The 26,254-nt window shown below is 35.0% G+C and overlaps 1 protein-coding gene across 1 annotated transcript in view; it reads right to left on the bottom strand.

The window, feature by feature from the left end:
* TRDN (triadin) overlaps positions 1-26,254 on the bottom strand; it is a 197,113-nt gene that overhangs the window by 103,794 nt on the left and 67,065 nt on the right. The window lies entirely within an intron of this gene.

The raw sequence follows: 26,254 nt of genomic DNA, 5'->3' as shown, positions 1-26,254 counted from the left end.
CATCTCTCCTTTCATAGCTCTTAGCACAGCACTTTTTACACAGGGAGGCCTCAAGAAACACTTATTAAACACGAAAACTTCATAAGTTTTGCTAAAGGGGATCAGCTAACATAAAAGAGTCACGTTAAAGAACCTCAATATTGATGCATATAGAATGGTGTACAGTACATGGTGACATCTTACCAGAGAAATAAATTAAATGTAAAACAAAATACATTTTTATGACATGAGAAAATGTTGAGATGAGAGATGTGTTACTGATAGAAAAGCATATCTGTTCATGTGCATCTCATAAGTAGTAGCAAGTTTAGCTGGCCAAAATTATGAAGGCTGAAACAGAGGAAAGACTAGTGGGGTGGAGAGAAAGATATGCAATCTCTTTGAAAAAAAGCATATATTTGCTAAATAATTCAATAATTAAGCAGAGACACTCCTTTCTAATGAGGCAATTAGAACTAGCAACTCAGATGTTTTTCAGGTTGTTAAATCTCCAAAAGGTACAACAGCTGGGAGACGTTTCTACAACCAGATTAGGCAGAGTAAATGGAAAGATGAATGAAAATGCTGATGATCAGCTTACAAAGGTGTGATGAGGCATTGGCTTAGTCAGCTGGGGCTGCCGTAGCAAAATACCACAGACTGGGTGTCCTAAACAACAGGAATTTATTTTTCACACTTCTGGAGGCTGGAAGTCCCAGATCAAGGTGCCAGCATGGTTGGATTCTGATGAGGACTCTCTTCCTGGCTTGCTGATGGCTGCCTTCTCACTGTGCCCTCACATGGTAGAGGGCAAACAAGCTCTTTACTGTCTCATGTCATAAGGGAACTAATCCCATCATGAGAGTTCCACCCTCATGACCTCATCTAAACCTAATTACCTCCCAAGGGCCTCATTTCTGAGTACCATCGCATGATGGAGGAGGGTAGGGCTTCCACATATGAATTTGGGAGGACATAATTCAGTCCATAGCATGCATATTTCTTGTGATTATTTTAAAATTGCTCAAAATAATAGTAGCATATTTTAAGCTTAATAAGCATAGCTATTTTCATAGAGCTATATCTTTCAGGTTAAAAAAATGAAAACCATGGCCATGGTTTCTTACTATCAGTACATGCCCAAGTAGCCCAAATCAAAATATCAGTGGGCACTACTTATAATGAGATAGTTTAGGGATGGAAATTAATGAGCAAGACCCCTGAGATAACTATTTTATAACAATGATTTTGACAGATTCAATCAGGTTCATTTTAGGCAAATAATCCATCCTTACCATATGAACTCAGGAAGTCTTATGCAAGATAAGCCATTTCAGGGTCTGTCTGATTTTATGAGTTTGAAGTTTGGGGGTAGAATCTACAGAAAATCTCCCAAATTCTATGGACTTTAGTTTCAGGCAAATAGAAGTTAGACTCTGATTCCTAGCAAATGAGATTCCAATAGGACAGATATAAGATCCATGAACTATATTCAGTTCTGTTGAGAAGTTAGTTTTCTAGTATTTTATGTTTGGATTGACATGTTTCCTTCCTGGACCAAATATGCATAAATGAAATCCTTTACCTAGCCCCATTATTCCTCCTACCAAATTGCCCCATTGTCATTGAATCACACGCCTACTGAAACAGAACAGACTTGAGTAATGACATGCTACTTCAAGTTGGAAAAAAATACTAAACTGAATGCTTCAAAATCATTAGCTTTCCATGATTTGTTGATTCTAATGTGTGCTTTTTACTTTCTTTTTCTTAAAGACTTTTTTCCTGGACATCAACTCTTCCTTAAGAATTAATCATCTCCTGCTGCTTTTTACATGAAATCATAATCCTAACACTGTGGTGTCACAATAGCTTCCACTTTATTTCCATTAAGAGAGTGTAACAGTTCCCCCAGCAAAAACAAACAAAAAAAAGCACACAACGTATTCCTACTTTTTTCATGTAAATGTACTCAGTAATAACGATAAGGGCATCACGTAAAGCTTCTGCTTAAAACTATACTCACACAAAATGATGGGTTTCTCACATTGCCATCAGCTACTTTGAGGAAATTTAAGGAAATATGAGAACTAACACCTAAATTTCTTTTAAGTTTACTTCTCTGGGTGAGTTGTTAGGCAAATGTTTCATGAATCGACCTGGTATATTTGTTGATGTATTTAAATGTAAATAAAACTAGACCTGCATTTTCTAAGGAAATTTCCATCCATTTGTTGGAAAAGCTGTGATAATTCCATAATTTAGTATCTTTCATATGTACATGTGTATGAACAAGGACATTGTAGAGCATATAACCATCAAGTAGGGACATGACTAATTTTATTGAGTATCCCAGGGTCTTTTGAAATAAAAATTACAATGAAGTATCCCTATTTTCATGTATCTTTTATCAGTAATATAAATTGAAACTTTCTTTAGTTACTCCAGAATTAATGCCATTGCCATAATTGGATTCAAAACAGATCCATAGAATTTTTTAATCTCTAATGAAGTAAAATATTTAAGAATTTCTGTGAGAAAAAGTATAGACATTTAGAATTGGGCACCATTGTAATAGGATATTACTATATTTAGTTTAACTTGAACCCAAATCTTCACTGAGCTATTTGAAGAGTTTGGAACAGGTAAACATAGTGTAGCCCAAACCTTCATCTTTCTGGACTGAGTCCACGTATCACACAAAGAAACTACTCATATTGCATGAAGAAAATGCAGCCCAAAAATTTAGAAAGAAAGATTTCCTGTTGTTTTTTTTTTTTAATCATTTAATCTATAGGAAAAAAGGCAGTTTCCTGGGCCTTTCAAAGGACTTCTAAATGAGCTTGAAGCTCCTTTATGCACTTCTGAAAAGAACATTATGGTATCCAGGCCCATATTTCAAAAATGCAAGCAATTAGGTAAACACAAAGAACATTTGATACAAATCTTTCTTCTAAGGAGCTCACAGAGTTTTAGAAAGAGCTGACGAAGCTGCACACATCTATAGAATGAGGCAAGTAGTCTATTCCTCTTTGATAGGAAAGGAAACTGGAATAGAGGAGTTGGAGAGAACCAGTTTTCTGAAGTCTACTCGTGATCCTCATGATGAGGGTTTTCAAAGTGTTTTTTATGCTTAGTCCCTAACGTTTTCATCCTCTGAATTGTTTGTTCAAATAGATCTAAAATTGGCCTTAAATTTCATGTGAAGAAGATGTCACTCAGCAACTAATAGAAGGCTTTTCCTCTGGGCAATTACAGTTCTGACCCAAAACAATTTTAAAAAGCAAAGATATAATCAAGATGATGAATGATTGAACTTTTTCCATCTAGCCCCTTCACACCCCTCAAAATTTCATTTTTTTACTAGGCAGAAGTACATTCATTTCATTGAGTATTCTGGAAATAAAATTATATCCTCAGCACCTCAAGGAGTAAGAAATAAATGGAAAATTAGGCGCTTGTCCTCTAAAAACCTGCTTGTATTGACTGTCAGGTGGACTCAACTTTGGTATTAGTTCTGGAGACTGGGAGAGAGGAGTCATATTCCTCAAGATCTGTCCAGGGTGAACTCTAGATGTTGGGAATGTCAGTATTACATGGAACAGGGAAATCCTCTATCCTATCATTTCAAACAGCTTCTCTGAATAGGATTTTACTATGGACAGACCCATATTTCTGACATCTAGAATACTCAGAGTAGTTATTTCTATGGAGTGAGCATTTTTATAAGCTTTATTTGACTAAGATTATTCAAGCATTACAACTGCATTGGGGTCACCAAGCTGTAGCAGATTCAGTGAAATAAGCTTTATAAAATTATGGTTGCCCTACAGCATGCATTTTTAGAAACTACTAAACAGCCTTCCCTGGAGTAACACAGCTCTAGAGTTTTGCTCTACGAGATGTTGCCACCCAATGTCTCTATCTTAGAAGAGAAGACAAATGAAAAACATTTTAGAGATCATTTTTCTTCCATAAAAAAATCACTTTCCTTTTTAATTTTTATAACAAAAGAGAAACACATTAAATATTCAAATTTGAGTATTAAACTCTTTGGTTCTATATTAGAGGCAGTTCTTCAAAGATAGAATCAATCCTTTTCCATATCTTACTTCTGATTAAATGTGCCTCCTATAAAAGATTGTAAATTTACAATTTACAAATTTTAAAAAGAATGAGGTCATAAAACAGTTTTGCTAAGGCAGTTTTCTGGACAAAATCATAATGGTTAATATCCTAGTCCCCAGACTGATGATAATTATATAGCTTTAGGTTTATGTAGCATCTGTGCTCCAGGGAAACTAAAAATCATCACACAAGCCAGATTTTCTGGAGATATATATATATCTGATTATATGATATATATGTGTATATATAATTTCCTGAGAAAAACCCAGTCATTTCAGAAGCCACCATAACTCAGAAAGAGAATTTGGGTAATAAATGAAGGTCATCATATAAGTAAGATTTGTCAAAACCTAATGTGGTAAAAAATTAATTTGTCATGTGGAGAAAAGTTAAACACTGTAACAGTTTTTTAGGGCTGCTATAAAAAAGAAGCACAAATGGATGACTTAAGAAACAGAAATTTAGGGCCGGCCCGTGGCTTGGCGGTTGAGAACGCCCGCTCCACTGCTGGCGGCCCGGGTTTGACCCAGGGCGCGCACCAACGCGCTGCTTCTCCGGCCATGCTGAGGCCGCGTCCCACATACAGCAACTAGAAGGATGTGCAGCTATGACATACAACTATCTACTGGGGCTTTGGGGAAAAAGAAAAAAAAAAGAAACAGAAATTTATTTCCTCACAGTTCCAGAAGCCAAAAGTCCCAAATCAAGGTGTTGGCAAGGTTAGTTTCTTCCGAGGGCCGTGAGGGAAGGAGGTGTTTCAGGGCCCTCTCCTTGGCTTGTAGATGGCTGTCTTCTTGTTCACGTGGCATTCTCACTGTATGCGTGTGTATCTCCAAATTTTCCCCTTTCCATATGGACTCCAGTCAGACTGGATTAGAACCCATGCCATTGAACTAATTTTAACTTGATTGCCTGTAAAGACCCTATCCCCAAGTAAGGTCACATTCGAGGTACTGGGAGTTAGGACTTCAACATATGAGTTGAGGGGAAGAGGAGATGGGACACACAATTCAACTCAAGACAAATACTATATGGTCTCTTCACCATAGCATAAAATTATGTTTTATAATTAATTCTAAGGCATTATCATTAATGATGTGTAAAATGAAGCCTTGAATTGATCAAATTGTTGAGGAAATTTGTGATTCCTTCTCAAATTCCAAAGGTAACCTGAAACTGTGAAATTATTCAAGTAATGGCTTCTTGTAGTAATGCTCTTATGTTCCTTCTGTTGTAGAAATGTTAGATTCAAAAATATATGTATGTATAAATGCGTGTGTTTTAAAATATGTTTGTGTACATAAACACATACACAGTAGGTTAGTCAGACACATGCCATCAACATATTTTAATGAAATAATAGAATAGCAAAATTCAAAGTAACTGCAATTAGGTCAGATATTTAACACAGCTACTCGTCCAAATTATTCACTTGCACTAAATTGAAATATTAGATCCTTTAAGCAGATATTTAACATGTAAATAATCCTATTCCTTATGCCTTATTAATCTATAAACTATAATGCAAAAGAAGATCAGACATTTAAAATGCCAAAAAAAATCAACATTTGTGGATGTTATGTTTTCACTGAAAATTTTATTATAGGTTGAAGCCTTTGTATGATTTAATTACATGTCATAAAAAACTGATGATTGCTAAATTAAAATATTTACAATAAAAATGTTTCTTCAAAGTATACCTGCTTCCTTCACTTGTCTTGGAAAAAGAAAAATTATCTCTGATAATTAAGAAATGCCTAAAGTATGAATGTTATTAAACAGAATGAAATCCTGGATGTAATATTTGTTGATTGATCCTAAGGAAATGTACTCAACAAAATCTCCTACTAGCAGCATTTATAACACAGAGACTTTTAGGGTTAATAAAGGACTGAAAAGTCATAATGTGAAATATCAAAAAATAGATTTGAACATATTTTTTACTATTATTTAGATAACATATCTTTAGTAATAAGACAACAAGCATTTCAGTTTATCAATCAATCCTGAGGCATTCTCAGTTGCCAAATGATCAGATCTCACTCTCCAGCAAGAAAGCCTAACACTTGAAACAAAAAACAAAAACAAACAAACAAGCAAAAATAAGTCTAGAATATGGTTCCAGCCCAGAATGCACCTCTGTGATATGGAGGCGTTAGGTTACACTGTCTGTGAGAACCACCATTCCTTATTCACAAAATAATGACTGCTTGAATCCGTAGACTCCATGGTACCGCTGAAATTCATGTTATAGCAAAATGGCACCATTTCCTGGTGTCCTGCAAATTGTTTCTCTTGGAATTAAACTGAGAATAATCTGTAAAATCTGCCTTAATTATGTAAAGCAGAACATTTTAATGAAATCACTTATTAATTTATTCCATTATTCATTTGTACTTTTCATAGATCTTATAAATAAAAGTATTTTAAAATTCATTATTCTAATAGAGTCCCCTTTGAAACAGTATTTTATTATTTTTCATATTGCAGTTTCAATAGTCACATCCTCCTCAGATTCTACAACCTAAAGCAAGCTATTGTCAGTGAATGGGACAAAATCAGTTTGCCCTGCAATGGATTCTGATGAAAGACTGAATAGCTGCTAAGTGGACTTTCCATAAATAGATTTGTAAAGCTAAATCAGAAATTAAAAGGCATTCCAGTATTCTTTTTATCTTCTTTTAAAGATGGTTTTGGTTCTTCTGAAGGGAAAGAATAACCAGACAAGGCTTTCTCACAATATTAAAAAAATACATTAAGAATATGCCACAGGTTAATAGCAAGAAGTTGGGGATGGAACAGTTAACTAGAAGCTGGAGTAGGGTTGAATGGGGGACTTCTTGAGTGTCACTTCATCTGTTTGCCTCCCAGTCAGTCTTTGCAAATGTAAATCAGGGACAGCCGCTCTCTTCCTATAGTGACCAAGACCAATTGAAGATGAAAGCATGTGATATTCTTCAAGGAAAACTGGAGCGCTCAGTAAGTGCCATTAAGGGAATGTGTCCTATAGCAAAGTGCTAAGTGCAATAGACATGGTATTAGGCAGGTGACACAAAACCAACGGATCGTGTACTGCCATCTCCACCTTTGAGGCTCTGTTATCTACCAAGACCTAACCCTAACAATGACAAAAATCACGAGCATAAAGAATTGCACACACCAAGTCTTAGCAACCCCAAGTTCCATCACTCATTCCTTCTAATTATATACTCCAGCAAAATCTCCATGAAACCTGGGACACACTGCATCCTCTCACTTCTCTGCGATTGTGAATTGTCCGAGGCGAAGTCTGAAATGACTTCACCCATTGTCCATCTTGCCCCTTACTCCCTCTTCAGGACTCAATTTTACTGGAACACAACCACACCCATTTGTTTATGTTGTCTTTTGCCTATTGCCTGTGCTTTCCTGCTATAGTAGCAGCGTTGAGCATTTGCAACCTAGACCAAATGGCCCACCAAATCTAAAATATTTACTATCAAATCTAAAATATTTACTATTTTATCATAATAAATAATTACTATTAATTTCTACAGTAATAAAATATTACTATATTTAGTAGTATATTTACTATCTAAAATATTTTAATAGCTAAAATATTTGCTATTTACTACTTAATATTTATATATTTAATATTACTAAATATTAAAATTATTTAACATTTTAAACCCGAAATACTTACAAAACTTTACAGAAAAAAGTTTGCCATTTCCTGTTCTTTGAGTCTAGGAGAGTAACCGACAAAGTAGGAACTTAAAAATATGTTAAACAGTTTTCAAATTGGGAAAGAATCATTTAAGCTAGCACTACATAAATATTAATTGGGCATAGGGGAGGCATATGGCACAGTGACAGAAAAGTAGGGGTTAGGTGGACAGGGCTGGATTTGAATCCTGGCTGTGCTCCTTACTGGCAACTGCACCTTAGTGTTTACCTACAAAACTGAGATCATTGAAAGCACCTCATAGGGTTATCACGAGAAATAGTTAAAGTATTTAGTACAATGTCAGGCACAATAACTGTTAACTCCTTTCCCTCTATTACCAACCTTTCCTACTTTAATTTATTATTGATAATAGTGATAAATATTCTTCCACATAAATACGGCTTTTTAAAATGTCTCTCTTGGGGGGAAAATTACTTCAGCTCCATTCATTCACTCTTGCTCTGTACATGGAATTCTGAAGTATTGAGATTAAACTGCTTTTTCGTGTATATGATAATTGGGGTAATAGAACTGAAAATGTGAGCCCTGGAGCCTTAGAGCTTCATTTCTTTGAAGAGACTTTACATTGCAAAGTATACAACTGATGTTCAACTCATTCATAACTACCATTATAATAAAACCAAGAGATGTAAACAATTCAGAAATGTATTTCTCCTACCAATGTTCAGAATGCATAATCTGTAAAATCAGGCATTTTCATTCATTAAAAAACCCAGAGTGTTTTTAATGCATTCACCAGCAATTACAAAAAGCACAGTATTGCTGTTTTTGTTAATCCTTTCCACAGTTTGATACTATTCTTTATTCTAAACAAGCATTAGATCCCAAAGGATTTTTCCATAAGGTGGTTATTCAGAGCGCAAATGTATTTCCCCATTTTAATTAAAGAATGTTATGAAGGTTGGTTATGGTCTCAATATGCCCATCAAAACCTTTTTAATATTGTGCAGCTGAATTTTTATACAAATAAAATCTTAGACATCCTCGTCTTTTTCTGTTTGTGTATTACCTACATAAGGGACAGGAGCAAGTCCTAGTCAGCTCAAGCCTCAGCTCTTTTAGGAAATCTTAGATATAAACCTTAGATATAAATCCTTCCTGGATGCTTCCAGAACACCTTCTTTGTACATTTATCTTAGACCTACCATATTATATTGCAATTGCCTGTTTATGTTACCGGGTCTCCACTAGAATGTAAGTGCCTTGAAGCTTCTCATCTTCATTTATATGTTTCTGGTGTCCAGCGCAATGACTGGCCCCAGGTAAATGTTATTGGATTGACATGCTGACCTGAATATCGAATACCTCACAGTGCCTTATATAGTAGATGCTCCAAACACGTGTGCTGCATTATAGAATGAACTCCTCTCTTCCCTTTGTGTTATCCATCCCAGACAGCTGTTCCAGGGGCACATTTTTCATCTGCCCCTTTATCACCAGATCATCATCAAGCGCCTGAGGCCTTGTTGACACTTGAAGAAATAGGGTGCTCTCCCATCTCCTAAGCCCCTGCATGTGGGTCTGCATGTGGAACACCACTGAATTTCAGCCACTGCCTTCAGCTCCCCTGGAGGAGGAGGGAGCCAAGAACGGTGGTACCTTCTTCTGGGACTAGCACCTGAGTTGGATGCGTAAAGGGGTGGCATTTAGGATTAGACAAGGAGGGACAATAGAGTAAGTGAGTCAGCAGTGGAGTGAATAGGTGAAGAGTCTTGTCGTTGGGAGCTAAGGAGAGGGGCAGGAGCCTCTGCTGTGGGAAAATGGAGGAGGGATGGGAACTGAGTTTGGGGTGTACTGGAGTAGTGGTTGCTGTTCTTAGCTTTTCTAGGTCCTCAGTCTTATCCAAGTAGAGACATACAGGGATAGGAGGAAAATTCAGAGTTCTGTGTTAAAAAATATTAACAACTCTGGTTATAGGTGGTAGAGGAAAAGGGCCGAGGAAGGAGAGCAACCACCAGCATAGTCACAGATAATTATAAGTATTGTTGGGAGGTGTTCGCAGGTACAGGACTAACTTCATTGTCCCTTTTTTACTTCCTAAATTTAAACTCTGGAGAGCACGATTCTGTCTTAGTTCAGCACAATTGTATCTATAGCACAGTATTGTATGTATTTATGACTCTTTATAAATTTTTTAAAAGACTAAACTAATTTATTATTTATATTGTTCTTATCAATTGAATAAGTAAACGCAACTGAAAGTTCCAAATACGAAAATATTTTTTAAAAAGTAAAAAAAAAAAATGCTGCATCTACCTAATTTCTTCTCTTTTCCTCACTCCCTCTGCCAACCATACTTGACACTTTATTTGCATTAGTATACAAGGCTGGTCAGGAGAGGCTATTTGAATTTTAGCATAATCAAATTTGAGATTGTGAACATTAAATATTTGCACATAGATTTTTAATAATAATCTTAGTACTAACATTTTATATTCTCCTGGATGTACAGCAGAGACAGAATCCTCATTTTGTAGATAACAAAATGTGTTGCCATTGGCAATTCTGACTTCTAAGGGCCAAAATTGATCAACTCTTCATGAACAATGTAATGCTTCACCTTAAAATGGGTTAAAGAAATCCAGAGTGATGCGCCATCGTAGATACCTTTTGCTCACTCTTGCTGCATGCCTAGCCACAAGAATTTAAGTATAATGTTGCAGCCCTTTCTGTAACTGAAAAGCACATTCATCACAGCAGGGACTACACTTCTTGAACACTGAATCCAGTTTAACAGAGAATCCAAAAATGGTGGTCTTGGCCAAGGCCCCAGCTCCTCCAAATGCCTCGTCTGTGGTCATTAGTTGAAGATGTCCCTTCTTCTAACCAGTCACAGCTGCTACACCAGAGCTCAGGGCTTGTTGAGTAGAGAACATGCTACATTTGTAGTCTTTTTTCCCTCTTTGACCAGGCACCCTTCTGCAGGGCACAACGTATGGAAGTCCCTGTCTTGATCTGCATGGACTGCAGAACTGTAGGCCGGCAGATAACAACCAGTTCAAAAGGTTTTATTCGATTGTTGAAATAACAATATCATTCATTGGTGTAATACTTCGGAATTTATAATGCCAAATTCACTTACATCATATCAACTAATCTTCCTGAGGTAGGCTGGTCAGCTAGTCCCATTCTCATTTTAGAGAAGAGAAAACTGAAGCTCAGAGAGATTATGTGATAAGTACTGGGAAATAGCCGTGCCAAGACTAGAACCCAGAGAGTTAGATTTTGTCAGTTCTATCAGCTGGAACTAGAGCATCGAGAATAATACAAATACCTACTAAGGTAACCATATGTCAGGCATTGTTCTATGTGCTGGGAATAAAGTCTCTACCCTCATGCTGTCTACATTCTAGTGAAGAGAAATTATATTTGAATCTGATTTCAAGGTGAGTTTTAGATAATAAGGAGAGGTTCAAGTTTAACTAAGCCTATTGCCTTTCCCAACACAACCGATGCCAGGAGTTACCTTATCTCAACCTACTGCCAAATGAAGGAAAAGGAAAGAAGGCACTGCTGGCAACAGAGAGAAACTGAGCTCCATGAAAATTGTAATATTTACCATAAACTTTCCTCTTTCTGCACTTGTGGAGGAAGACTCTGGAAAGGGCAGCTTTCAAAGCAACACTCTCATTATTTCCATATGCCCTGTGGACTGGCGACCGCGGCCCAGGATAAAAATCACAAAACAGCAACAAAGGCAAAACTTAATCGTTATGTTATTTCCCCATAACAATGTCTGCATCCTATTACTTTAGCCAAAGGACAGTGATTATATTTAAAATAAGTATGCAATTTAGATTTAAAAAATTATGTAGCAATACAAAATTAAATTTTGCATTTGAGATGTATTATTCAATCTAGCATCAGTTCTTATTTAAATTTCAGATATTTAGAACTCCGATCTTTGTATTCCAAAGGCTAATGTACACCGTAATGGATAGATCATGGGGCTGTTAAAATCCAATCCCAACCATAATACTATTTATTTTGACTTTTTTTCTGTTTAGTGGTTTTCAAACATAATCAGCACAAAAGAAATTAGAAAGGCATTATAGAAAAGAAGGATGCTTGTATTTCGGTCCAAGTTTGGTTTTTCATGAATTGTAAATATAATCTAAACTAAGATCACAGACACACAATTGGAACCAGTAATGAACAGCCTGATTTAGACTTATTTGAGAAGCCATTTAGGAAAAGTGTAAACACTTGATTTTGTCTTTCCACTCAAACTCAATCTGCATCTTATCTCTTACTAAATCTTAATAGTACAATGAATTATGTTTAGAGTTATTTCCCTTCCTTTCAAAGTTTCTCTATATCTGTTCTCTTTCTATATTGAGATCTGTCATGATTTGTCAAGCCATTTTACTTTGATACTATATTTGGTTTATTTTACCTTATACCTTAATATTATAATATGAGCTCAATTCACTCGTTCGTTCAATTATTCCCCCCAAATTCATGCATTTATCCATTCATACATTCATTCATCAAATATTTGCTGAGCACTCGACTTTGTTCCAGGCATTGTTCTATCTTATGAGAATGAAAAAGATAGACCTAGACTCTGCTTTCCCTAATTTTTAAAGATTTGAGATTCTTGACACTTTTCTTTCTACCATTGTCCATCTTTCACTAGATCCTGAACCCTTTGCTGAGATGAAAACTGGAAACTCCCTTGTATATCTACTTTGCAACATTTTTTTTTTAAATTTGGATCTTTTCATAAATGTCTACCTTGAAGCATGCATTTCCAAAAATACCATTGGGGCTGAACTGAAGTTACCAATTCAAATGCGTCTAGTACTACTTTCCTTCAGTGCATCAATTGCAATAATGTGCCCACCCCTACTGATAACACTCGGATATGTTGTTAAAGAAAATGAGACTATAGTTAATATTGTTATCAAAAGAAGTAACACTGCATCTATCTGAAATAAATTGCTGGGTTCTCAGAAGATTGCTAAAACAAAGTTAACCATTGTGTGGTTATCACAATTTGGCCCATTTTCATTCACTGATAAATGTATATTGAGCATTTACCGTGACGGTCAAGTGTTGGAGACAAAAATCAGACAAGATCTCGTCCTGCCCTCCAAGACCTTAGAGACTGTGGAAGAAGACAGGCAAGTGAACCAAAATCACAGCAGTTTGCTAATCGTGTGAAGGTGTCCTGCACAGGCCACTGTAAGAATTTGGTGTGAGGAGGCTACCTAAGCCAGGCAGAGGAACAGCATGTGTAAAAGCTTAGAGAATGAAAGAAGGCTTGTATTTATGAAACTGCAAGTCTATTCATGTCACTGGAGGCAAAGGCATTTGCAGCAAAATGGAGAGAGAAGAGGGCAGAGATAGGTAGGCAGAAAATACATCTGCGATGTCTGTGACTGCTGAAATGAAGATGTTGGGCTTTGTAAGAGATAATGTGGCAAGCCAGAGCTGAATTATACACAGAGGATCTTGATCATATTTGCATTTTGGAAAGTTTATTTAAACAGCAGAGCACAGGAATTGAGGCAAGACTCCGAAGCCAGGTTAAAAAATTTTGCAGAAATCCAGGCTTCTGTGATAAGAGGCTGGCCTCGGGATGGCATGAGGAAAGGAGAAAAAAAGGATGGAATTCAGAGATATTAGGGAAATAGTATCTGCAGGACTTGAGCGGTTTAATAATTAGAGTTGTGGGGTAGGGAGGGTTAATGATATCATGATTAGAGGGTGGGAAGGGTCAATGATTTGATTATTAGAGATCTAGATGTAGAAGGTAGGCAGGTGGTGTCATTCACCAAGACAGATAATTGAGGAAAAGCAGCAGGTTTGCTGGGGAACATGATGCATTTACAGTCATTAGAATAGGTTGATACCTATTTAGAGAAAATACTAGTCACATTTTAGTTTTTAGCCTTTTATAATTATTAATGAATATGCCAAACATTTACACACACACACATACATATATTTCACTGCATGTGTAAAGGAGATGTGATTTATGTATCATTGTTGGCTAGATTCATGAAGATTTATTTGTTTACAAAATAAGTTTTTAATTTGAGCTAAGATGCCGTCATGTGACTCTTGTAACAAAGTAGCAGATAGTTATGCTGCTTTCTGTTCCAGTTTCAGTCTAAATGACTCTTTGTCAAAATAAAGATTTTAATAATTATTTCTATTCAAGCCATGCAAATATATATATTTGTACAAATATGTAAATATATATATTTGAATCAGAGACTATTTAGTGATGGCGACCGAAAAAAAAAAAAAACTGTTTAATAAAAAAGAAAACAAAAAGATTGCCTTCTAAAGAAATGAAAATTTATAAATTTTAATCAATGTTTAAGTCAACTTTTATGCCACAATATATTTTCAGCCTCCTATTTTATTTTTGATGGTTAGTGATGTTGAGTAAAACTTTCAATTTTAACTTACAGTAGGTTCACTATCGCTGTGAAAGACAAGCCTAGTCAAAGTTCATTATTGGAAAATAGATCCTTTCAAAGGTCATGGTCATTGGTCAGCTTGACTAAACTGAAGTTTATCTCCAAGTTTTCCACCAATAAAGAATTTGCTGAATATATTTTTAGTGTGAGCCAGATAAAAAAGGGACATTTAATAAAATTATAAAGATCAAAATGAAATAATTTAGTGGAGGAGAAGAACCCTAAAGAAATATTTTAGTAACTTAAGTATAAGGCTTATTATTTCAAACATAATCAAATACAAATTATAACATTTTTACTACATAGATATATGAAAAATCTTTTAATTTAATTTTATAATCCATTCACACATATAAATTTTATATAAATGTGTACATACGTCTGACCAAATATAGACTTTTATTAAGTACAGTATGATTTTTCTCTTTGTTTTTTTGCTTTCCTCTTTATTTATGGTGTTATTTATTGTCTTATAGACTTACATAACTGTGAATATTAATATGTCCATCTTTTTAAAAAATAGATTCTAAATTTTCAGTCTTAGAAGTTCCTCATCACTAGGCTTTACACATAGTTTTCTAGATTTTTTCCCAAAATGTTTTTTGTTTTATTTTTTATATTTAAGTCTTTAATTCATCTGGAATTTAGTCTTGTATATGGTATAAACATAGGATCCATTGATATTCTTCTGGATGTAACCATGTCTATGCATTATTTATTAAATAATCTATTTTTTATCTTAATTGTAATATTCTCTTTGATATACATTAAGCTATAATATTATTTATAATTTTTAAAAATTTATATAGACAAAATTTTCAAAAAATATAGCTTCATCTAGCCAATAAAGTCTATAAATACCTATAAATTTGAGTAGATGTGCTAATTATGTTGCTTCCAATAAATATTGAAATAAATGCATGACTATTAAAATAGAAATTTTAATATTTATGCCATGTACGTTCATCTTGTGTACCGCTAGTGGTACATGTACCACACCCTAGAAAACACTAGAATAGATTCTAAGATGCCCTGGAACGCTGGGGCCTCTGAGAGTGTCCCGTACAGCACTGGATAAGCTTGTCCCTGCCTCTGCCTCCACTGAAAGGGTCTGGAGAGTTCCTTTCTTACAAAATAGTTTCAAAACAGTGCAAAGCTTTCAGAAACAGTCACCAGTGGTTTCGTAAAAACAAAACTAAACTCAATTACAGTATTATTGGATTATTGTATTAATTAGGGATTACTTTATTGATTCATTTTCATAAATTATTTCTTAACGCCTTCCTGCTTCTATTGTGAGGTTAGTGGTTCCACATTCTGCTAATTTGGAAATCCGAAAGTAAGTATGATTCATAGACTAAACTCAACTAGTCTTATAAAATGAGTATCTATGCTGAGAGATAGAAATTTACTATTAGTAATAGCTAAATTAGGTTATATATGTTGCTATATGCCTACGGAGAAATGCAGAAGGAACCTCAGAGAAGATTCATAAACTGTTATCATATTATTGTTCTCTATACACAATTAATTTATAATTATTCTTATAATTTATTGCATCTTAATATACATAGAAAGCATTTTCAGGACATAGCCCTTGGCTATGTCAAGAAAGCATTCAATTGTCTCCCACGGAGCCTGCAATCTCTCTATACATGGATTGTGTTTGAATTCACAAATATGCTACAGTATTTATCTTATTTCAGCAAAATTTTCAAATATATTCACATGCTTCTCATGTAGAAATAAGGAAGCTTATGAATGATGTTTATTTGCCAATATCGTAAGTTCTGAAATACAACCTAAAAATATTTTCAAGTTTTAAGAAAATATTGAACCCTCTTTCCTATTTACCCATAAGTTACTCTGTGACTTCACAGCCTACTATGTTAGTAAGTTCTGACTTCATTAGTCACATCTTCGGGTCTATGCTTTCAAAATAGCTTTTATTATAAAGAAGTAAGTGCCAATACAGTGCTAAAATATATGCCAAATTTACTAACTGCAAGTGAAAATAAAGTTGTTGAATTTGGAAGCCTGAGATAAATGTAATACTTAAGAGCCCAAGCTTCCACCACTTAGGCAAGTCATGTTACCTCTCCAACATTCATGTTTCTGGTGTGTAAAATGAGGATCATAATAGTAGCTACCTTATAGACTTGTTACAAAGATTAAATGAGTAATATTTAGCAAGTTATTAGCACGGCATTAGGCACATTATATATGCTCAAAACATTATTATTGTTATCATCATTATTTATTAAATCAGAGATTTAACTAATCTGAGCTTCAGTTTTCTTGTCTGTAAAAACAATCAAGATAAAAATATCCATTCTATCTTACTGGTTTGTTATACCAAAAAGGATCTTTTATGAAAATGCAGGAGAAAGCACTGAATTGTCCTGTAAACACATACACCATTAGGCTATCACCACTAAGTATCAATGAGTCCCTGGGAGAGCATTGCCTAGTGGTAATCCGCTAGATCATGAGTTCAAGACATCACTGACATTTGTGTTTCAAGCATTTAGTGAATGGCAATCTCCTTGTACTTCTATTTTCCCAATTCTAACTATGTGTAAACATTATCTGTGGGCTGATATTCAGCGATGCATGAACAGTTATTTCTTATACTCCATCTTCCTTAACATAACTCATATTTACTATACTTGATTATCACAGAAAAATGAAGTATCAAAGGTATCAATAAGATAATGTTAATTATCTTATTGCCAATTCATGGTTTTTAAAACACGCAAATTTGAACAGCTGTAGAGAATGTCTCAGAAATAGCTCCAGAGTAGCAAGCTTAGGGAAAAATATATAAAAGAAATGATTCCCTTTGCAGGAGACATGGAAAGAATTTCCATCATTCCATCAAAATCAGAGACTAGGGGTGCTAGTTTAGTTGTGCAGGGTCTCACCTCTCAGTGTGTGAAAGGACAGAACAGTCGTACCTCGGAGACCTGATGTCCTCACAGTGACACCCAGGAGCCAGGCAGGGAATCAGGGACCTGACTGCTGATCACAGCTCAGGTGTCAGTGCCTTCATTTATAAAATAGAGTGTGGGACTGCATTATCCCTAAGATCCCTTCAAACTGCAATTTAAAACACTACTTAGTAAAAATGGGCCATCACCAGTGTATTAAAATAGTTCATCTATACCAGAGGAGAAAAAAATCTAGAAGGCAATTTTAGAAAATGAATTACATCATCCAATGGCAAGAGGAACAATAAAACAAAAACAAAGGAGAAAGAGGGAGGATGCTATGTTCACATATGTGTATATATAATGCGTATCTAGTTATAAAACATATTTTTTATATTATACATGATGCGTAAGTATGTGATTTTTATTAGAAGCTTACTATGTGCCAAGCTCTGTGCCAAGTGCTTTATATCTATTTTCTCACTTAACCCTCAATACAGCCTAAAGGGGGAGTTACAATTATCAACCCCATTTCACAGATGAGGAAATTGAGGCACAAAGAGATTAAGTAAATCTCTCAAGATCACACAGCTTGGGAAAGAGTCAAGATGGTAAAATAAATGTAGAGTCACTTTTTGGCAGAAAGAAAAACTCTGGGAGTAGAGGTCCTATAATATAGATTTAGCATACAATGTATACGAATTCAGACAACATGGGTTCAAATCCTTTCTCTACATCTTACTAACTGGTTGATCATGGGTAAATTGTTTAATCTCTCCATACTTCAGTGTTCCCTTATCTTTAAATTTGATTTTTAATATGATCTATTTTGTAGGATGGTTGTGATAATTTAATGAAAAATACATGCCAAACATTTGCAATCTTATCTGGCTCCCATTATGTTCGTGCTGAATGTTAGTTATCTTTTTTTTTTTCTTACTTCCATTACCTTTATTTTATTTTTTAAACATTTAAAGTCCCTTTTATTTATTTATTTTTTAATTTTTTGCTTATTGCAGTAACATTGGTTTATAACATTGTATAAATTTCAGGTGTACATCATTATACTTCTATTTCTGCGTAGATTACATCATGTTCACCACCCAAATACTAATTACAACCCATCACCACAAACATGTGCCGAATTATCCCTTTTGCCCTCCTCCCTCCCCCCTTCCCTTCTGGTAACCACCAATCCAATCTCTGTCTCTATGTGTTTGTTTGTTGTTGTTATTTTCTACTACTTATTGAGGGAAATCATACGGTATTTGACCTTCCCCCTCTGACTTATTTCACTTTGCATAATACCCTCAATGTCTGTCCATGTTGTCACAAATGGCTGGATTTCATCGGGAAACTGCGTTTCAGGAGATAACGTAAGTCACGTTGTGAGTACGAAGGAGGGCAGCAGTTTAAATATGACTGTCTGACCTTACATCGTTTTTCACCTAACATCCTCAATACACAGAATGGTAATTGGTCAGTAAGCCCAAGCACAGCATCCAGGCTGACGTTCCTTCTGATTGCTTGGGTGGGATTTTTTTGATCAGTCAGTGCCTTTGCTTTCCCTGTTAATAAACATTTGAAATATCACATCTACATCTTCTCAAAATACACTATTTTTTGAAATTTTCAGATTAGAAATTAATATGATTAAAAAGCTGAAAAAATAATGTGCAGCATATGGAGAAACATCTTTTTTTTCTTCTTGGTTCTTTCAACGTGTTAAGAAAAAAGCTGAGAACAATGTAAGGTCAGTGTTTTAGAAGACAAAGGGTCACCCTAAAGAGAATGGTGACCTGCTATTTTCAAGTTCAAAAATAGAACAGGAAATTGTGTTAGATTTTAACGTGAGAGATTTTGTGAGGACATCTTGACATAAGTATTGTTAGACACAAATAGCTTTCTAAGGAAAATGTTGAGTACTCTTGCATGGAAATATTTAACCACAAGATAGATATTCATTTTCTTTGACATTTCTTACAGTACAAGTATATTTCTGCTTAGGGACGGGAGAAAGACTAGAAGTAGTTTCCAGGCACATAATTTTATGACATGAATAACTCTTGTATTTTAGCATAAAATTGCTTGAAATGACCTTGAAATCTGTTCCAACTCTACTTTCCTACAGTTCTACCTATTTTATTATCATGATATTTCTTCCTCATCATAGAAATAAAATCAATAACTAAATACTGCATAAAGGTAAAATTAGATGCACTGAATAAAAGGAAAAGTGGTACATTAAGGCAACAATGACCTAAAATAAGTGTGAAAGGCGATTCATCATTCTTCACTTACAAAGGTGTTGAAAAATTTCATACACTGACCAAATCTAAAGCTTATGGTGTGCAAACATGTGTACTAAAAAGCAGAGTCATGATTTGGGAAGGGTCACCTGATGCCAGAGTTTACATGAGCAAAATCCCAACCTGTGTTTATACCAGGAAACACTTCTAGTTCCAATTGAAATAAACTTCGAGATTTTCTAGCAGTTTAACAAATAAATGTATTTAAATATATATTTGCAAGTTTTTATGTTTCCTAATTATTATAAGGAATTCAAAATTTATCATCTTAAGAAAGAGAGAAGGACATAATCTCAGCAAATCAATTAATGGCACCAACATTAATTAATCAACTACTTTATTCTGCTTAATAACCTTATTTATTCAGTTTGGATGAAACTTCTTTTTAGTATAGAGACAGCTTGCAGTACATTATAGAGAGATGTGTGTCCAATCATTTTGAAAGTGTCAAATCTAGTATCAGATCACCAATGATATTCAACAAATACAAATTGATGATAACTGATAAATTTTAAGTGTTAAAACTCATCTAAATAAAAGGTCATGCAATTTGTAACCCTTTTAAAATCTAAGTCTTTATAAACAATCACAGAAATATCATTAAAGGGTAAAAAAATTCTTTTTAAGATTTGACAGGATTGAAAACATTTGACATTAAATACACGTAATGAATGTGAGTTGGATGGCACACAATTAACCCAGCATTATGAACTTTTCTTCTTAAAAAGGCTCATAGACACTCCTTAAAGAGTCAAATAAAAAATAAATAATAAATAATTCTTCCTCCTTCTGGTCCTCTCTCACAGGAGATCCATTGGTTTAGTCATTTCGGTTGAAAAATTAGAAACTAAAACCAAAAGCAAAATTGTTCTCTAAGCACTTCCTAAAATGCTCTAAGATCTTCTTAGTCAAAGGTTGGTCCATGGACCAGTAGCATCCTCAGCACCAGAAAGCTTGTTAGAAACGCAAATTCTCAGGCCCCACCCCAAACCTAAAGATTCAGAATCTGCCTTTTAACAAAATTTCCAAGTGATTCACATGCACATCAAATTTTGGCAGGCAATGGTCTAGGTATTTATAAACCACCTTCTACTTCAAACTCTCCACCATTCAAATAACAAAAGAATGTTACCATAGGATGATACTAGGCTATTTTTTTAATAATCTCAAACTGACCCTTTTAATATTAATTCAAAGATATATGAAGTATAAATTTAGAAAAATAAGAGATACTTGCAAAATTGTTCTAGAATAAAAATATCATTACAACTGCTGACCTTATACTATTATTTAAAATAAATGTTTTAAAAATTATTTTAATTACATTTATGAAAGAATATCTCTCTATAACAATATTACAACATTTTGTGATATGGTTACCAAATAATTTCTTTTAGTGCTTTATGACAATGTCTCATATGTTGTAGGAACTCAATATTTATTAAAATAAAAACTTTACATTCATGTTTTATTCTCTGCATCACAAGTCAAATATATGTTTAATTCATACTTATTTGTATGCATTTATACTGTATAAATGCTGTACAAATATTATGTGTTTATGGTTTCCCACCACTTACAATTTTGCTATGTTCTTGTATTCTTTCCTTTCTGAAAATTTTACTTTAACATTCATCAACAAAAATATGTCCACTTGTTGGCGCTGGCCCGGTGGTGTAGTGGTTAAATTTGCACGCTCCACTTCAGTGGCCCGGGGTTCACGGGTTTGGATCCCAGGCCTAACATACACACTGCTCATCAAGCCATGCTGTGGCAGTGTCCCACATACCAAAATAGAGAAAGATGCACGCAGATGTTAGGTCAGAGCTAATCTTCCTCAGCAAAAAGAGGAAAATTGGCAGTGGATGTTAGCTCAGGGCCAATCCTCCTCACGAAAGATAATAAAAACAAAAACACATGTCTATTTGCATTCTGCCCTTTAGTGGACATCCAGTGTTTTCAGGCCAAACTAAGGCAACATTGTTTCTCTTAAAATTTAACTTTATGTTTACTGGATTCCAAGGTTTTCTTTTCTAACTTTTATTACTTCAACAATTTTAATTACCCTCATTTTTCATATCTTCTTGTGTCCTACCCTCTAACCACCTTTTTTCTTTAATTGATCTTATTTGGAAGATATTTAAGTACAAACTATTGTGTCAGTAGTTTAAAATCTGCAAGAACTTTATGCAGGGATACTTTAGAAGTCCTAAATGAAAGAAAGAATGTTTCTGAATTTGAACATAAAAGGGAGACATATTTATTTTAGTTTGAACAGCAAGCAGAGTGATCACCATCTTTCACCTACCTCAGACAGATCATGTTTAGCCTACATGACTGTGGGTTCCGTGAAATTAATCTCTGAGCTGATTTTTTTTTTTAACTGCAGCAGTGTCAATTTTCTATTAATAGGCTCTTATCCAGTGGAAAATGTATGTAGCTTCCTGGTGTGTGCAAACCTAGGAAGGTGAAGGACACCCATTCCAAGGAAAGGCAAGGTGTCCTGATTTGAGAACTAAGGGAACCTTTTAAAGTTGTTTATAATCGTCTAGACAGTGTGGACAAAATGTATTATGTACTGTGTACAGGAGACTAAATATATATGCAAATGTTATTGATTGTAGAACAAGTCACAATTTGTGTTTCAGAAATGCTCATAGAATTGAATGGAAGCAGATTAATCATAGAGATATATTAAGAAGGAATAAATATTGCACAAACTAAAACCTTCTTTCCTAAGATTTGCAATTATCCGTTAGTGAAAATTACAAACCAAAATGAAGTGTCTCTCTAACTTTGCTGATTATTAGGGGGAAAATGTTATTTACAAGAAAGCTCCATTTATTGGAGGAAAGAAAGTCATCATACACTTCTACAGAAAGAATAATCTAGTTAGTTATTAATCTATTATTAATTGTCCCAATAAAGAGCTATGTGACCTTGACAAGTGGGCTCCTTTTTGGCGTCAGGTGTCTTATATAAAAGAGAGACCTATTTATTTTATTTAAAAAGTGATTTATTAAAAATATTTCATAGAAAATAAATTTGCAATTCTTTTATGTCAATTTTATATGAGCCCTCTGAAAATTTGTTTCTTAGTGCATAAGTGAGATTTACAGTAATCAGATAGACAGTGATATTAGCTTTTTACTGCTAACACAACAAATTACCACAAACTCAGTGGCTTAAAACAATACAAATTTATTATCTTATGGTTCTGTGACTCAGAAGTCCAACATGGGTCTCAAGGAAGCTAAAATTAAGGTGTCTGCAGGCCTACATTCCTTTCTGGAAGCTCTAGAGGAGAATTAGTCTCCTTGCCCTTTCCAGCTTCCACAGGCTACTGCATTCCTTGGCTTGTGACCTCTTCAGCCATCTTTAAAGCCAGTAATGGCTGGTCAAGTCCTGACGTCACATTTCCCTCTGACCACAACCAGGAAATGTTCTCCACTTTAAAGGAGTCGTGTGATTAGATTAGGCCCACCCAGATAATTCAGGATAATCTCCCCATCTCCAGGTTCTTAATTTAATCACACATGCAAATTCATTTTTGCCATATAAGATAACATAGTCACAGGTCCTGCAGATTAGGGCATGGATACCTTTGGGGCAATTATTCTGTATACCATAACTAATATTTTCTCTATTCTCTATCAATAGACATTATGTGATCACTTCTCTATGCAGTGTTGCGTAGGCCTGCTCTGTAGAGCAAAGTATTGCATGGGGATCTTACACACTGAAAATTGCTTAAATTCCCTGGCTCACAACCAGGACATCTTTTAGGCACACTAACCAAAAAAATGCCCACCCACATTTGCAAAATCTCCAAGTAGGGCGGTAATTGAGAATCTGCTTAAGTGAGACTATTGGCAGAAGGAATTTCTCCTTCTCCTTGTCCTTCTGCTCCTCCCCTTCTTCCTCCTCCTCCTCCTCCTTCTTCTTTGTTTTTTTCAGGAGCATATCTCCAGTAACTGGAACACTTTATTATAGTAGTTAATATTCCTTAAATATTTTTGAATAAATAAAAGAATGAATATGTGGATAAATGAATGATAAAGTTGGAGAGGTATAATAATTGTACAATTGCTTAACATCATGTTGAATCTGGCTGAAGCAACTGTACACTAAATAAGTTACCATTATTTAATGGGTACTATAGTATTATAGATTTAATTTGTTAGTCATGAGCAAGATGGGTTAGAGGTCAGGAGATTACACAGATGCTTATGTAGTGTACCAGTTATCTGTTGCTGCATAACAAAACATCCCAAAACTTAGCGGCCCAAAACAACTATAATCATTTATTTTGCTCAGAAATCTGCGATTTGGTTACAGTTCAGCAGTTATGGCCTCTCTCTGTTCCGCAAGTATCTCTTAGGGTGGTTCACCTGGGGACTGGAGGATCCATTTTCAAGATGGCTCACTTATGTGGCTTGAAAGCTGATGCTTGCTGTTGACTGAAAGCTCAACTGGGTTTATCAGCCAAGGGCCTTGTTCCTCTCATTGTGGGCCTCCCCCAGGGTGCTTGAACTTTTTTACAGCTTGGTTTCACATGCCTGGCATTTCTAGGATCTATCCTTGAAAATCATGTAGCATCACTTTCATTGCATTTTATTTGTTGAGACTGTCACATAGGTCTGTCTGTGTTAAAGAGGAGGGAAAACAGACTTCATTTCTTAGTGGAAGAAGAGTCAAGTTCACATTTTAAGAAGAGCACGTGCGGTGGGAACTATTGCTGCTGCCACTTGTGAAAAATACAATGTGTTACATACAAAGGTCCAAATATGAAATGACACAAGCTTAAATTAAAGCAGGAACAGTGGGAATGAAGAGAAAAAGACAGAATCAAGAAATGAGGAACCCAAAGTTTAGAACCTGAGCAAATGGGAAAAAGACAAAACTCTGAAGAGTCAGAGGAATAGTTGATTAGGGAAAAGTTAATAAGTTTCACTATGCACTAGTTGAGCTCTTGGCATGCATACACCATCACTCTCTTCCAGGCAAACAGTTCTCTAACTTTCTTTGATTTTTTTTCTCCATCTTCATTCATCAGATTTCCACTGCTCATGAAAAAAAAATCTTATTGTACATGAACATACATTTATGGTAAAAAGAATCCTCAATTACTGTATATTAATTTTAAGCCACTATACTACATGCATGATTTGGATATTTATTCCTAATATAATTGGAAGTATTCAGGTCTCTGTTTAAAAGACTACATGTAATTAACTAAAGTGGTAGTTTTCAAACTTTACGATGAGTCAGAATCACCTGAAAGGATTATCAAAACACAGATTGCTAGGCCTCAATCTCATAGTTTATGATTCAGAAAGTTGAGGGTGTATCCTAATTAGCAACCTAATTATAAAGGTAAACCTTTCTAATAAGATAGCAGATGATGCTGATGCTCCTGGTGTGGTGACCACACTTTGAGAGCCACTGATTTAGGAAATTTCAGGCTATTTGGAATTTTTCCAAAGTTGTTATATCCACAAAGCTTATATGGATTCTTAAATTTTGACTCGAACTGAAATGGAAAAAAGGAATAGAAAAACAGAAGAGAATTGTCTATTGTACCCATGACCTTTATAATTTTTCACAAATAGACACAATTTTTCTCACTTTTATTTTTAGAGGTAACAAAATATAAGTAAGAGGTATAAATTCTTTCTTAATCCTTCTTTCCTCACCCACTGAGTCAGAGTTTGGCTTTCCACATCAGCGAAACCTGCTTCCATTAAATTGGAAATAGGGTCATTTTTGAGAGTTTCAGCCGGCAAAATGAACATGAAATGAATATAATTAAATTTCTGAAGCGATCTCCTTTTACAGACAGGAGATCCTGATCTAAAAGCAGGAAGAAAAGAACTGGAATCCTAAGTAAGTCTTGCCTGAATGTCAACAATAGCAATATTCTAGTAAATATCATTAAAGTCTAATTAAAGATTGTACCCATCGAATAGGAATGTACCACTATTCCTAGAAAAAGAGAGCCCAACCAGCAAGAATTTGGCCACACCGACCAGTGCTAGCCAGGAAAGCAAGATGCAGAATCTGATGAGGATGAGTTTCTAGTCATGAGATAGACGTTTTCTACACCTGCATAAGCTTTGTGAAAACATGGACTTCTTTTTGTTGCTATGGGCTCAGCTCCAAGCATTATGATTGGCAATGAGGAGGCATGACAATAAATATTTGTTGAACAGTCTCTTTTTTATGCTGAGTTCTGCGTCAGTTTTTGTGTTGCTGCCTCTACACTCTCAGATAGGGGTCAATGTATATTGGGGATTACTTCTTTAGCTCTTAGAAGTCCTTGCTATTCTATTCATTCTTTCCCTGCTCCCCCAAATACTCATTTTATATATCTCGTGGGGCTTGGTCCATTTCCTCTGAAAAACAAGCTAGGGCAGTTCTAGTAGATAGCCACTGGGGTCACCCTTTCTCCATGTTTTTCAATTAGATTTAAATGATAATATCCATACTACCCAGTTTGCATGAACAAGGTGTCTTCTTCATGCTGAATGCACCTTTTTATCATGGAGCTTAGTGCCATGAAATAAATATACATTGATGATAGAACCATAAAATATTAAAACAGAAAGAAGAGAAATGATCATAGCAGTATTGTTCATCATAGCCCCCTAATTTAAAAAAATTCCAATGGGTAAATAAATTATGACATTCATACAATGGAATACCACGCAGCAAGAAGAAGAACATAGACTACAGCTACATACAACA

This window comes from Diceros bicornis, chromosome 23 (assembly GCF_020826845.1).
Source record: "Diceros bicornis minor isolate mBicDic1 chromosome 23, mDicBic1.mat.cur, whole genome shotgun sequence".
Classification (NCBI taxonomy): Eukaryota; Metazoa; Chordata; class Mammalia; order Perissodactyla; family Rhinocerotidae; genus Diceros; species Diceros bicornis.
This window is presented reverse-complemented; position numbering and strand designations above follow the sequence as displayed.